Source organism: Heterocephalus glaber, unplaced genomic scaffold, assembly GCF_053883595.1.
Source record: "Heterocephalus glaber isolate CG9 unplaced genomic scaffold, H.glaber_assembly_v1.0 deba00001523, whole genome shotgun sequence".
NCBI classification, from domain to species: Eukaryota; Metazoa; Chordata; class Mammalia; order Rodentia; family Bathyergidae; genus Heterocephalus; species Heterocephalus glaber.
The window spans coordinates 7,943,162-7,957,744 of record NW_028258327.1 but is presented as its reverse complement, the minus strand read 5'-3'; the positions used below and the strand labels follow the sequence as shown (position 1 = coordinate 7,957,744).

General features: G+C 43.8%; 1 long non-coding RNA gene across 1 annotated transcript; it reads left to right on the top strand.

Annotated features, from left to right (window-relative positions):
- Positions 1–5,627: 5,627 nt before the first annotated feature.
- Positions 5,628–13,040, top strand: LOC147824956 (uncharacterized). Its single transcript, XR_015441532.1, has 2 exons — positions 5,628–6,040; positions 11,330–13,040. It is a non-coding gene; the product is annotated as an uncharacterized LOC147824956 (long non-coding RNA).
- The last annotated feature ends 1,543 nt before the right edge of the window (positions 13,041–14,583 follow it).

Sequence of the window (14,583 nt, the reverse complement as noted above, 5' to 3'; positions counted from 1 at the left end):
CTCAAGATACACATGCAGGGTCAGTTGAGATAGAAAAGAAACAAAAATCAAGAAAGGATCCTTTAAGGAGCAGGTTACTGCAATGAGCAACTGCATCTCAATGGCACCAGGCTGAATGAACATGGCTCAGTGTTTATCCCACAACTGCAGAGGGGACAGGAAATTTCAGTGTTTAAAGGAACTTCCTTCTAGTCCTGCAGGTAGGCTAAGGAACAATGAGTAAGGTTGCCCATAGGTGCTATAAAAGTCTCCACAGAGAATTAGCACTCGAACAGAGCCCTGAAGAATGAGTAGGTTGGGCCTAGAAAGGGCAGGGCAATTTCAGGTAAAGGAATACCTTGAACAATTGAGACCAATATAAAGGAAATAAGGAGCCCCAGTCTCAGGATCCCCATGGTGGGGCTGGGAGAAATATTGTAGGAGAACTGTGAGACAGTTGATTATTCATAAATCCACTATAGTATTAAAACCTAAATAGCATGTTTTGAAATAATTATTAAATTTGGACCATATTTTAAAAGTTCAGTCCCTGCATAAAGAACCTTATTCTATTCATGGCAAACTATTTGACTTAGAGGCAAAACCAAATCAAAGCAACTTTGTTTTTGTGGCTAAAATTGTGCTATAAGTGGCCCCTAGTATTGACCATGAAACACTACTACTGGTGAGCTTATGAGCCACGAAAAATGCTTTAAATATGCCAGTGGTGTGGCTCTTGATATAGGTAAATACTATCTTCAGGGATATGTAAGCTATGAAATTAGGTTGAATGTAACAGAGAACAGTACATAACACACTTCATCTCATACTTTAGGACTTGTCCTCACTGGATTCATCACTTCTTCACTGAGGTCTTGTCTGCCCCTTGGCTTCTCTGGAGCTGGAGTCTCTTTCTGCAGCCCAAGGGATGTTGATTTTTTGGCAGGAAGATTGCCCACATTAGGAATGGTGGATGCTGGAAGGCCCTGAGACTCATACATGGACACCTGCCTCACCACTGTCCAGGGGCTCGACATGCTCCCCATTTCTGCCTGAGAACAGTTCAGGGACTTTCTTCCCCAGAACTCACTCCACCACATGTCCAAGGGAACAGAAACGGGGAGGAGGCTCTGCAGTGGGCGAGTCAAAGAAGGCCTTAGAGTTCTGGACTTAAGAATTTAGGTTTTAAGTCCATAACAGGACCAGAGATGTTCATCTTCCCTTCAGGGTCAGGGAGCCACACATATTCTGATACCTCAAAGAAATATCAAGTCTGTGATTTTCCTTACTGACCTAAAAAAAAAAGGAAGGATTTGTGTTCCTCAGTCTATAAGATGAATATATTCCCCTAACTGGATGCAAAGATGAATTTTCTCAATATTGGATCTAATTTTTCATTCAGTATAAGAACTTCCACCTTAAAGTCATTTTTAACCACATATGTTAGCACACACTTATAATCCCAGCACTCTGAGACGCTGAGGCAGGAGGACTGCAAGTTCAAGCCTCATCCAGACCATTTAATGACTGCACAAGACCCTGTCTGAAAATCAAAAAATTAAAAAGGATTGAGGATGTAGGTGACTGCAAGGGACTAATTCAATCTCCAGTGCCAAAAAGAAAGAAGGAAAAGAAGAAAGAAAGAAAGAAAGAAAGAAAGAAAGAAAGAAAGAAAGAAAGAAAGAAAGAAAGAAAGAAAGAAAGAAGAAAGAAAGAAAAAGAAAGAAAGAAAGAAAGAAAGAAAGAAAGAAAGAAAGAAAGAAAGAAAGAAAGAAAGAAAGAAAGTCATTTTTACTCTGCACAATAAGAAGTCATCTAGCCAGAGAACTGAGGAGGTGAGCCTCTCAGGTCATCATACCACCACCCGAGAGGGCCAAGGAGGTGAGCCTCTCAGGTCATCATACCACTGCCCCAGAGCACTGAGGAGATGAGCCATGTGGGTGCCACCACACCCACCCCCCTGCTGTGCTGAGCTATCACCTGGATTCACACTGCAGAGTTGCAGGGGTCATAAAGGACATTGTTCTGAGCTTCAGAAGATAGAGTAGAAGTGAACAACAGAAAGAGGGCCTCTCTGAGACCCCTTGATGAAAATTAAAGCCCACGGGAAAAGTGAAGAAAATCTCTACAATAAAGGCACACCAGACCACCTTAGTTGGGGAAGCAGTGGTGTGGACCAGAGCAGCACAGCTACAAGCAGATCCCAGCCAGGGCTCCACCCTGACCCAGAGTCTGGGGCACACTGGCCTAAGTCACCCTGCCTGGAAAAGAGCTGCACAAACACATAAGCAACAGCCAGAGGTTCTCCCCAGTACCACCAGTAAGTGCACAAGACCCTAGCCAGAAGCTTGCTCACACAACAAGAACTGGGGTGCACAGCTCTCAGCCAAAGATCCTCCCAGACAATAGCTACATAGGGACCCTAGCCAGTGGCACACCTAGATATCATTCCAAGTGTGCACAGGCTCCAGCCAGAAGCCCACCCAGACAACAGGTCAGCTCGGGGATGCAGAAGGCCACCTTTCTGAATCCAGGAATTAGTGTAATGATGAGCAGCAGAGAAAAGGCAGCTCTGTGGCTTCCTGAGAATTGAAGACCAAAAAGTTGCCTCAACAAAGGCACTGAAGGCTGCATCTGTTGAAATGAGAAGATACATAAACAAGCCTCAAAACCAGACTTCCAGACCACCTAAAGCAACCCCAAAGGGAAAAGACTTGAAACAATTTGATGCTCACCAACTTGAACTCCCTGAACTGGCAACAAAAGACGATCTGGAGAAAATGAAATCAGAAATAATTTCTCAGATAACAGCAGAGATTGTGCCCATAGGGTAAGACACGATTAATAAATCTAGAGCACACACACATTAAAAAAATAGAAGAGCTGCAGAACATGATGAAATCCCAACATAGGAAACAAATGGAATCCATTAAAAAGATGCAAACAGATTTCCAGGAGATTAAAAACTCCATTGAGGGTTTATGCAGCAAAATGAGCCAATATGAGGACAGAATTTCAGATATAGAAGATAAGATTGCAATTAGTGACCAGGAAAATAAAAATTCCTTTAAAATTGTAAGGGACTATGAGAAATCAATCCAGTAGCTGCTAGACAATGCAAAGAAGAATAACATACGACTGACTGGAGTCAATGAAGAAAGAGGAGAGAGTGCAGATGACATAAAAAAGCTGTTCACAGAAGTGATGGCAGAAAACTTCCCAAGCAGGGGAAAAGAACTTGACATACTGATAAGTGAGGTATATAGGACGCCAACTAGTCATGATCAAAAAAAAAAAATCTACACATAGGCATATAATAGTTAAGATTCCAAAACCCAAAAGAAGAACAAAATTCTACAAGCAGTTAGAGAAAAAAAACAAATCACATACAAAGGAAAGCCCATCAGAATCACAGCAGACTTCTCAATGCAACTCCTCAAGGCAAGAAGAGGTTGGAGTGATATATTTCAAGCCCTAAAGGAAAACAACCTCCAACACAGATTGATGCACCCTGAAAAACTATCTTTCAAAATGGATGGAGAAATAAGATACTTTCATGACAAAGAGCACCTTAGGAACTTCATAAATACCAAACCAGCACTCAAAAAAATTTTAGACAATATCCTAGGACCATACAAGGAGGATCACAACCCCAGGAAGCCCAGCAGAATGAATCCATCAGGAACAACAAGAAATTAAATGTAAAGGGGGAGAATCCAACAAAAATAAAAAGTTGTGACAATGATAAGTCAGTATGTATCAGTTATAACCATCAACATTAATGGTCTCAATTCACCAATCAAAAGAAATAGACTGGCAGAATGGGTCAAGAAGCAAGATCCAACAATATGCTCCTTCAAGAAACACACTTAATTCAAAAAGAAACTCACAGTTGGAAAGTTAAAGGTGGAAAACCATACTCCATGTGACGGAACCCGAAAAAAAGCAGGAGTAGCAAGCCTCTGCAGATCAAGTGGATTTCAAACCAATACTGATTAATAGAGACAAAGAAGGACACTACATCCTTGTAAAGGGAACAATCCAACAGGAGGAGATGACAAGCATAAATATCTATGCACCAAAAACTAATGTGCCCAACCATATAAAATAAATACTAACGGACATGAAAAGTCATATATGCACTACTACAAGTGTAGTGGGGGACCTCAGTACCCCACTGTCACAGATAGATCAACTAGACAAAAAATAGGGAGTGAAATACTAGAAACCAATCAAACTCTTGAACAAATGAACTTAACAGATGTTTACAGAGTGTTGGACCCCACAAAATCAGAATACACATTATTTTCAGCTGCACAAGTTGTTCCCCAAAATAGACCACATACTAACTCATAGAACATGTTTAAGTAAGTGCAAAGGAATTGAAGTTATTCCCTGTATATTATCAGACCATAGTGCAATGAAATTGGAGATCAATAGCAAAAGAAACTGGAAAAATTTCGTAAACACATGAAAATTAAACAACACACTTCTGAACAACCAATGTGTCACAAAGGAAATTAAAGAAGAAATCAGACCATTCCTACAATTAAATGGCAATGACAATACAATATATCAGAATCTATGGGGCACAAAGAAAGCAGTCTTACAAGGGAAATTCATAGGAGTGAATAAACACATTAGGAAAACAGAGCGAGCCAAATTAAACAATGTGATGCTGAACCTCAAACTTCTAGAAAAAGAAGATCAGGACAAACCCAAAGCTCACACAAGGGAGAAAATTATAAAGCTCAGAGCAGAAATCAACTCAATGGAGACAAAGAGAATGATACAAAAAATTAATGAAGCCAAGAGTTGGTTCATCAAAAGAATAAATAAAATTGACAAACCCTTAGCCAACTTTATCAGAAAAAGGAAAGAAAAGGCCCAAATCCATGCAATTAGGAATGAAAAGGGTGAAATTACAATAGACCCAGCAGAAATCCAGAAGATCACCAATACCTACTTCAAGAACCTATATGCCGATAAGATGGACAACACAGAAGAAATGAATAGATTCCTAGATACATATGAATTACCAAAGTTGAACGAAGAAAACCTAAAAATTCTAAACAACCCAATATCAACCAATGAAATTGAAAACTTAATTAAAATCTACCAACTAAGAAAAGCCCAAGTCCTGATGGCTTCACTGCTGAATTCTACAAGACATTTAGAGAGGAATTACTGCCACTACTGTTTAAACTCTTCAGTGAAATTGAAAGGGAAGCAATACTCCCAAATTCATTCCTGGAAGCAAGCATCACCTTGATCCCCAAAGCAGAGAAAGACCCAATTGAAAAGGAGAACTATAGGCCAATCTCACTAATGAACATAGATGCAAAAATCCTTAATAAGATACTGGCAAATAGAAAGCAGAAGATCATCAAGAAGATCACATACCCTGAACAAGTGGGATTCATCCCAGGGATGCAGAGATGATTCAACATATGCAAATCAATTAATGTAATACACTATATCAACACAGCCAAAGACCAAAATCATATGATCATCTCCATAGATGCAGAAAAAGCATTCGACAAACTCCAACACACATTTATGATAAAAACCCTACAAAAAATTGGAATAGATGGTCTCTACCTCAATCTGATAAAAGACATTTTTGAAAAACCAACAGCCAATGTGGGGGGCCTTGCCCCCCCGCTAGAACTCTTGAGTGCCTTTTATGGACATATCCGGGCCTGCTGCAAATCTACCCGGCAACAAGGAAGTAGCCCCAGTACCCTCCTCTTGCTCCTCCCCTCTAGCCCTACGGTATATATGTTGTAACAGCTTCTGCAATAAACGAGACTTGATCAGAAACCTGTCTTGTCTCCATCTCTCGTGTCCCCTGTCCCCTCTCATCCTCGCTCCCCCTCTAGGGTCTCCGTTGACTTACCCGCGGGCCGGGACAAGTGGCGCCCAACGTGGGGCCAGAGAACGGGGGATCCAGTGAAGGACGCTGCTCAGGGGCCCTAAGATTAAGATTGAGGAACAAAGAGCACACTCGACACGGGAGAGGCTTGCAATTGACGTGGACCTGCCGTCTTTTTGCACCTCGGTAAGTTGAGCAGCGATTATGGGACAGGGCATTAGTCAGCACGAATTGTTTGTGCAAGGTCTCAAGAAGACATTACAGGCACGAGGGGTAAAGGTTACAGTCAAACAGTTGTTAAGTAAAGGTTACAGTCAAACAGTTGTTAAGATTTTTTGATTATATTAAAGATCTCTGTCCCTGGTTCCCTGCTGAGGGAACCATTGACGAACAGAGATGGAAAAAGGTGGGGGAAGCTCTCCAGGATTATTATGCCACTTGCGGACCCGGGAAGGTCCCTATTGCGGTGTTCTCATATTGGAATTTGATTAATGATATTATTTCTCATAAAGCGAGGGATCCACTGGTGGCGCAGGCTATACAGGCTGGGGAGGTAGCTCTCCGAGATGGTAAGGGGCTGACACCCGCCAGTGATTCTGACGCAGTCTCCCGGGCCAATATGGCGCCGGGGCCCAGGCCCGTTGAGACCACGACTTCTTTGTCAGACAAAGAAGAGGACTTGATGTCCTTTGACAGTGACGACGATCCCGCCCCCGACGGACATGACGTCCCTTCGGACCAACCCCAAACGGCCACGAACCCTGCCAAGCCCTGTAGGGCAGGGCCTCGCCGAACCCCTGCTTCCTTGCTTTCCGCCACCGCCTCTAGGACAGCCCCACCCTCGCGGAAGGTTCCGCCCCTATATCCCTCCCTTCAAGCCTATCGTGGCCCGCCTCCGCCCCCAGATCCGCCCCAAGAGGGCTCCGGGTCGGAGGAGCCCGCGGGGGGAGCATTGTGGGGCGACTCCGGATATCCCCCTCCTTATATCTCTTCAGGCCCCGACACTCCCACTCTGGCATGTCCTGTTGTTGATCCCCAAAAGGAACTCCGGGACAAAATAGAATTTCTAAAAGAACAGATAAGGTTAGAAAAGGAACACCAAGAACTTATTACCCAGCTTGAAGGCTTAAGAACAGGCAAAGCCCATAAAAATGTCCGTAGAGAAGACAAACTTAAGCCACGACCCCCCGTTAGAGGGGCGGCCCCTAGGGTGCCATCCGGGTCGGGAGTATCCCTGAAACTTAAAAATGCGGAAGCCTTTCCCGTAACTAAAACTACTGACGCACAGAGACAGGCGTGAAGACACCACAGTGGTTTTGATTTTAAGGTCATTAAAAAATTTAAAACGGCTGCAGCTCAATATGGGGCCACTGCACCTTACACCATGGCTATTTTAGAATCGGTGGCAGAAAATTGGCTCACCCCAATTGATTGGCAGACTCTGGCCCGCGCCACCCTTACAGGAGGTGATTATTTATTATGGAAATCTAAATATGTTAAAAATTGCCGAGAAACTGCTAGGCGCAATGCTCAGGCGGGGAATGGATGGGTGCTTGACATGCTCCTTGGGGAGGGGGCCTACGCCGCCAACGACCAACAAATACAATTTGATGCGGGGTTATATGCCCAGATTCAGACCGCCGCCACTAGGGCCTGGAAAAAGCTCCCCTCCAAAGGAGACGTGAGTGCCTCCCTCACTAACATTCGGCAGGGCCCAGACGAGCCATTTGCGGACTTTGTCCACCGCCTTCTCACGGCGGCAGGCCGGATTTTTGGGAGCGCGGAGACAGGGACAGATTTTGTTAAACAGCTTGCTTTTGAGAACGCCAATGCCGCCTGTCAGGCCGCTATCCGCCCCTATAAAAAGAAAACTGACCTTTCCGGCTACATTCGCCTTTGTTCTGAGATTGGGGCCGCCTACCAACAGGGCCTTGCCATGGCGGCCGCCATGCAAGGCTTCACAGTCAAACAATTTTTGCAACGCCACGTCGGCAATAAGTGTTTCCGGTGTGGGGCCACCGGCCATTTTGCTAGAGAATGCCCGACCACTAAAATGCAGGGCCCCAATGCTCCGCCCCCCGGGCCCTGCCCCCGATGTAATCGGGGGAGGCATTGGGCGAGTGAGTGCCGATCCAAAACTGATGCCCAGGGCCGACCCCTTCCCCCTCTTAAGGATTCGAATTCGGGAAACGGGAAAGGGGGCCAGCCCCAGGCCCCCAACTCCAAACAAATTTACGGGGCGCTCAATTTTGCTCCAATAAACAGCAATCCATTTCAGACCTCATCAGAGCCACAAAAGGAAGTGCCGGATTGGACCTCAGTGCCACCACCCACACAGTATTGACCCCAGAAATGGGAGTCCAGGCCCTCGCCACAGGAGTCTTTGGACCCTTACCTAGAGAGACTTTTGGCCTCGTAATAGGCCGAAGCAGTAGTACCATAAATGGGCTGTTGGTTTACCCAGGAGTGATAGATAATGACTACTCTGGGGAAATTAAAGTTATGGTTTCTTCTCCCAAAGTTATTAATACCATTCAATCAGGCCAAAGATTTGCTCAATTGCTACTCCTTCCCCTTCTCTCTACCTCTAATAAGGCTCTAAACAACGCCCGAGGCAGCCAGGGATTCGGCTCATCTGATGTTTACTGGTCAGAGATACTTTCAGCACAAAAGCCTCTCGTGACCTTGTGGTTAGATGGGAGACAATTTTCTGGGCTGGTTGACACTGGTGCCGATGTAACTATCATAAAGGGAGAGGATTGGCCTCAGGCATGGCCATTAAAAGACACCCTCACCCATCTCGGGGGTATAGGTCAGAGTGAAAATCCTAAACAAAGTGCCAAAGATCTGACCTGGAGAGACCAAGATGGTAATCAGGGCACCATTCAACCTTATATCATTTCAGGGTTACCTATTAATCTATGGGGAAGAGACTTACTATCACAAATGGGGATAATTATTTCCAGCCCCAATGAAATTGTCACTATGCAGATGTTTAAAAATGGGTACATTCCAGGAACGGGACTGGGGAAACACCCTACAAACCTTACTCACCCCATTGAGCCTGTCCCTCGGCCCCCTCGGGCAGGGCTAGGCCATTTTCCATAGGGGCCATTGACACTCCTGCGGCCCATGCTGAAAAGATTACCTGGCTCTCAGATGATCCAGTGTGGGTCGATCAGTGGCCCCTCTCTAAGGAGAAATTGTCAGCAGCTCAACAGTTGGTGCAGGAACAGCTTCATGCTGGCCATATTATTCCTAGCCACTCCCCTTGGAATACTCCCATTTTTGTCATTAAAAAACGGTCGGAAAAATGGAGACTCTTACAAGATCTTAGAGCAGTTAATAAAACCATGGTACTCATGGGAGCTTTACAACCTGGTCTCCCTTCGCCGGTAGCCATTCCCCTTGGGTATTACAAGATTATTATTGATTTAAAGGATTGCTTTTTCACCATTCCCTTACATCCTGCTGATCAAAAACGCTTCGCATTTAGCCTTCCAGCGACCAATTTCTGTACCCCAATGCAGCGCTTTCAGTGGCTGGTTCTGCCCCAAGGCATGGCCAATAGTCCCACCCTGTGCCAGTCATTTGTAGCCGCGGCACTCCAATCCACCCGAGACAATTGGCCTCAAATGTATATTATCCATTACATGGATGATATCCTTGTAGCGGGGCAATTAGGAAGTGAGGTTTTAGCTTGTTATGCTGACCTTCGACGGGCACTTGAATCTCATGGCCTCCAGATTGCCCCTGATAAGGTTCAACTAAAAGACCCTTATAACTACCTTGGATTTCAGATGAAGGGACGTCACATTTCCTCCCAAAAGCTTACCTTGCGGCTGGACGGTCTTAAGACTTTAAATGACTTCCAAAAATTGCTAGGAGACATTAATTGGCTTATGCCCTATTTAAAGCTCACTAAACATGACCTGAAGCCTCTCTATGATACCCTACAAGGTGATAACCACCCTACTTCACCTCGACAGCTCACTGCCGAGGGGCGCAAAGCCATCAGTACAGTGGAACAAGCCATTCAAAATCAAACAATTAATTTTATGGATTATAACTCTCCTTTACAGTATATCATCTGCAAAACCTCCCTCTCTCCCACTGCTGTCTTTTGGCAAACCGCTCCCCTTTTGTGGGTTCATCTCCCAGTTTCCCCTAAGCGGGTCTTTTACCCCTATTATGTTGCAGTTGCAGACCTAGTTATCTTGGGCAGAGACCATGGAAAGATGTACTTTGGAAAAGAACCTGATGTCATTATCCAACCCTACCCTAAGGACCAGGTCGATTGGCTTATACAAACCACCGATTTCTGCCCAATTGCTCTTGCTTCTTATTCAGGGTTATTGGACAACCACTATCCTCCCAGCAAACTTATTGACTTTGCCAACAGACATGACTTCATTTTCCCGAAGATCACTTCTTGCTTTCCTCTGCCAGAGGCTCTACCCGTTTTTACAGATGGTTCTTCCACTGGAATGGCTGCCTATGTGTGGGATGATAACATTGTCCAGTTCCAAACCGCCCACTCTTCGGCCCAGTTAACCGAGCTCCAGGCAGTCATAGCGGTCTTTACCGCATTTCCTGCCTGAGCTTTTAATCTCTTTACTGACAGTGCTTACATTGCCCAATCTGTTCCCTTATTAGAAACATGTGGACTGATCAAACTTGCCTCTCAGACTGGTGGTCTTTTCCTCCAATTACAAGATCTAATCAGAAAACGATCCAAATCCTTTTTCATTGGGCACCTTCGAGCCCACTCTAACCTACCCGGCCCACTTGCAGAGGGCAACCGCTTAGCAGACCTAGCCACAAGACCTCAGGCTTTTGCCTATTCAATAAATACTGATGCCCCCAGTCCGATTGACCAAGCACAGAAGGCACACCAATTCCATCATCTTAATGCTCACACGCTTCGCCTTATGTATAAGCTTACTAGAGAACAAGCTAGACAAATTGTTAAGGCCTGCCCTACGTGCACTCTGCACCTTCCTACACCTCATCTGGGAGTTAATCCTCGTGGCTTGATTCCAAATGCCCTATGGCAAATGGACATCACACATTACCCTAAATTTGGAAATCTTAAATATATACATGTCAACATTAATACATATAGTGGATTCATATTTGCCACCCTGCAATCTGGGGAAGCTACTAAACACGTCATTGCTCATCTCCTCACTGCCTTCTCAGTGCTTGGCTGCCCACAACAAATTAAAACAGATAATGGTCCTGGCTATATCAGCTCTGGCTTCTCCAAATTTTACAAACAATTTACAATAACACATATAACGGGAATCCCATATAATCCACAGGGACAAGGCATTATAGAAAGGGCTAATCTCACACTTAAAATTACTTTAGACAAAATAAAAAAGGGGGAATGGTATCCTACTAAGGGGTCTCCTAGAAATCTGATATCACATGCACTATTTATTCTTAACTTCTTAAATTTGGATGCCAAAGGTTTATCTGCAGCCAATCGTTTCTGGCAACCAGAGACGCAACGACAATTTGCCTCGGTGATGTGGAAAGACCCCCTGGACCACTCATGGCACGGGCCGGATCCTGTACTTATCTGGGGCTGAGGATCGGTGTGTATTTACTCCAAGGAAATGAAGTCAGCCAGGTGGCTCCCAGAACGCCTAGTAAAACAAGTTGATAGGTGTGCTGATGATGCCGATGACCTGACGTTGTCCAATCTTAACCAGTTAACAATGGCACCTACAATTACAATCTAATAATCATCAAGAGTATAGTATAATTCAATTTGGCTAGTTATATTTGGGTGCACCCTAATTTTACACACTGTCTTATATGTTTGTCTATTGTCTGTTGTTTGTGTTTGTACAGTTGAGCTCAATATGTTCCTTCCTCTTCAAAGGATATTCGCCTATTGTTAAATTGACTTATAGATAATATTATTAAACTAAAGACATGCTTTTCTTCCCAGGTTGTTAATTGATCAAAGTACCACTGAAATTTATTTTATGAAAGTGACGTGCATTGTTACCCACACGCAACAATCAAATTACAATTAACAGTTATAAAATAAAAAGATATATATTCTTAATTGTTTGTCAAAACGATTATAGATGGGAACTCCCTTTGATGAATATAGAAGTGGCCACCCAGAAAATGATTATTCTGGTCTTAATTCATTAAAGGGACCCCCTAGTAAATTTTATATTATATAATCTTATGGGAGACATATCACAATGAATATTATCTAAATATGTTATAAATTGATTGTATTGGTTGTCCTTGATATTTAAGCACTAAATATGTTGTTACAAAACGTTCATATTGGTTAAGTTCTGAATATGTTATTGTAGCATGTCCACATTGGTTATCTTCAAAAGCTTAATCAGGGTAGCTTAACTCTCTTATTCACAGTCTAGCCTTAAATGAACATTGCTGTTTTTATGCCAACAAATCTGGGATCGTCAGGGGAAAAATTCGCGAACTTCAGGAAGATTTAAACAGATGACGACAAAAATTCACTCAAAATCCCCTCTGGACTGGCCTCAATGGTTTCCTCCCTTATCTCCTCCCTTTGCTGGGACCCTTATTGGGTCTACTCTTGCTCATTTCTTTAGGGCCCGTACTTTATAACAAAATCATGGCCTTTCTTAGAGCCCAGATAGAGGCAATAAAAACAGCACCCATACAGGTCTACTATAATAGATTGGCAATGGCTGACCAGGACGAATGTCGGACCATCGATTAGGTCCTTGCCGTGGCGAAGTGTTCTCGCCCCACCTGGTGAGTGGGCTGGCAAGCCAATGACGGGCAACTGAGCAAGCGTGCCATGCAATGAGAGAGCCCTCGTGTGCCGCCTAAGACAGGTGCCAGAGCCTTGATTCTCTGGTTAACCGATGACGGGTAAGGTGCACGGTGCAGACACGTGTGTTGCTCTGACCCAAGACAGGCTCAGCCCCCGCAGGCTTGGCTCTCCTGACGCCTTTCTAAAATTATAATTTTAAAGGGAGGACCTGTGGGGGGCCTTGCCCCCCCGCTAGAACTCTTGAGTGCCTTTTATGGACATATCCGGGCCTGCTGCAAATCTACCCGGCAACAAGGAAGTAGCCCCAGTACCCTCCTCTTGCTCCTCCCCTCTAGCCCTACGGTATATATGTTGTAACAGCTTCTGCAATAAACGAGACTTGATCAGAAACCTGTCTTGTCTCCATCTCTCGTGTCCCCTGTCCCCTCTCATCCTCGCTCCCCCTCTAGGGTCTCCGTTGACTTACCCGCGGGCCGGGACAAGCCAATATCATATTAAATGGTCAAAAACTGAAATCCTTCGCACTAAAATCAGGAACAAGACAAGGATGTCCACTATCACCACTTCTGTTCAACATAGTCTTGGAAACATTAGTCACAGCAATTAGACAAGAGAAAGAAATAAAAGGAATAAAGATGGGAAATGAAGAAGTCAAACTGTCATTATTTCCAGATGATATGATACTCTATATAGAAGGACCCAAGAACGCCACCAAAAGTCTTCTAGACTTCATAACCAAATTCAGTAAAGTAGCTGCATACAAGGTCAACACACAAAAAATCAATGGCTTTTCTCTACATGAACAGCAGACTCACTAAGACTGAAATAGGGCAAACAATTCCTTTTACAATAGCATCCAAAAAACTGAAATACCTAGGAATCAGCCTAACGAAAGAAATCCAAGACCTCTTCTCTGAAAACTATAGCACTCAGAAAAGAGAGATTGAAGAGGATATCAGAAAATGGAAAGACACCCCTTGCTCCTAAGAAGGAAGAATCAACATAGTGAAAATGGTCATACTGCCAAAACTGCTACATAGATTCAATGTAATCCCAATTGAAATCCCAGCAGCATACTTCATGGACCTTGAGAAAACAATCCAAAAATTCATTTGGAACCAGAGGAGACCCAGAATAGCAAAAGCACTTCTAGGCAACAGAGACATGGCAGGGGGTATCACAACCCCCAACTTGAAACTATACTATGAAGCTACTGTGATAAAACAGTGTGGTACTGTCAAAAAAACAGACTTGAGGACCAGTGGAACAGATTAGAAGATGCAGAAACAACTCCAAACACACTCAGCCACCTCATCTTCAATAAAGGAGCCAAACATCCTCACTGGAGGAAAGATAGCCTCTTTAATAAATGGTGCTGGAAAAATTGGGCTTCAACTTGCCAAAGATTAAAACTAGACCTATATCTCTCACCATGCACTAAACTAAAATTGAAATGGATTAAAGATCTAAATATTAAAATAGAAATCCTGAATTGGCTGGAACAGGGGGTAGGTAGAACTCTTGAAGACATCGGTGTAGGAAAAGATTTTATGAACAAAACCTCAGTTGCCCGTGAACTAGCACAAACAGTCACCAAGTAGGATCTCTTCTAATTAAAAAGCTTCTGCACAGCAAGAGAAACCACCAATAGTGTGAAGAGACAACCCACAATGTGGGAAAAAATCTTCACCTGCTGTTCCTCACACAAAGGTCTACTATCTCAAATCTATAAATAACTTTAAAATATCAGACCTCCCAAAGTTAAAGACCCAATCCAAAAAAGGGGATCTGAAATGAACAGACATTTGTCAGACAAGGAAGTTGAAATAGCAAATAAACATATGAAAAAGTGTTCAACATCACTGGTCATTCGAGAGATGCAAATGAAAACAATGCTGAGATTTCAGCTCACTCCAGAAGGAATGGCTGCTAT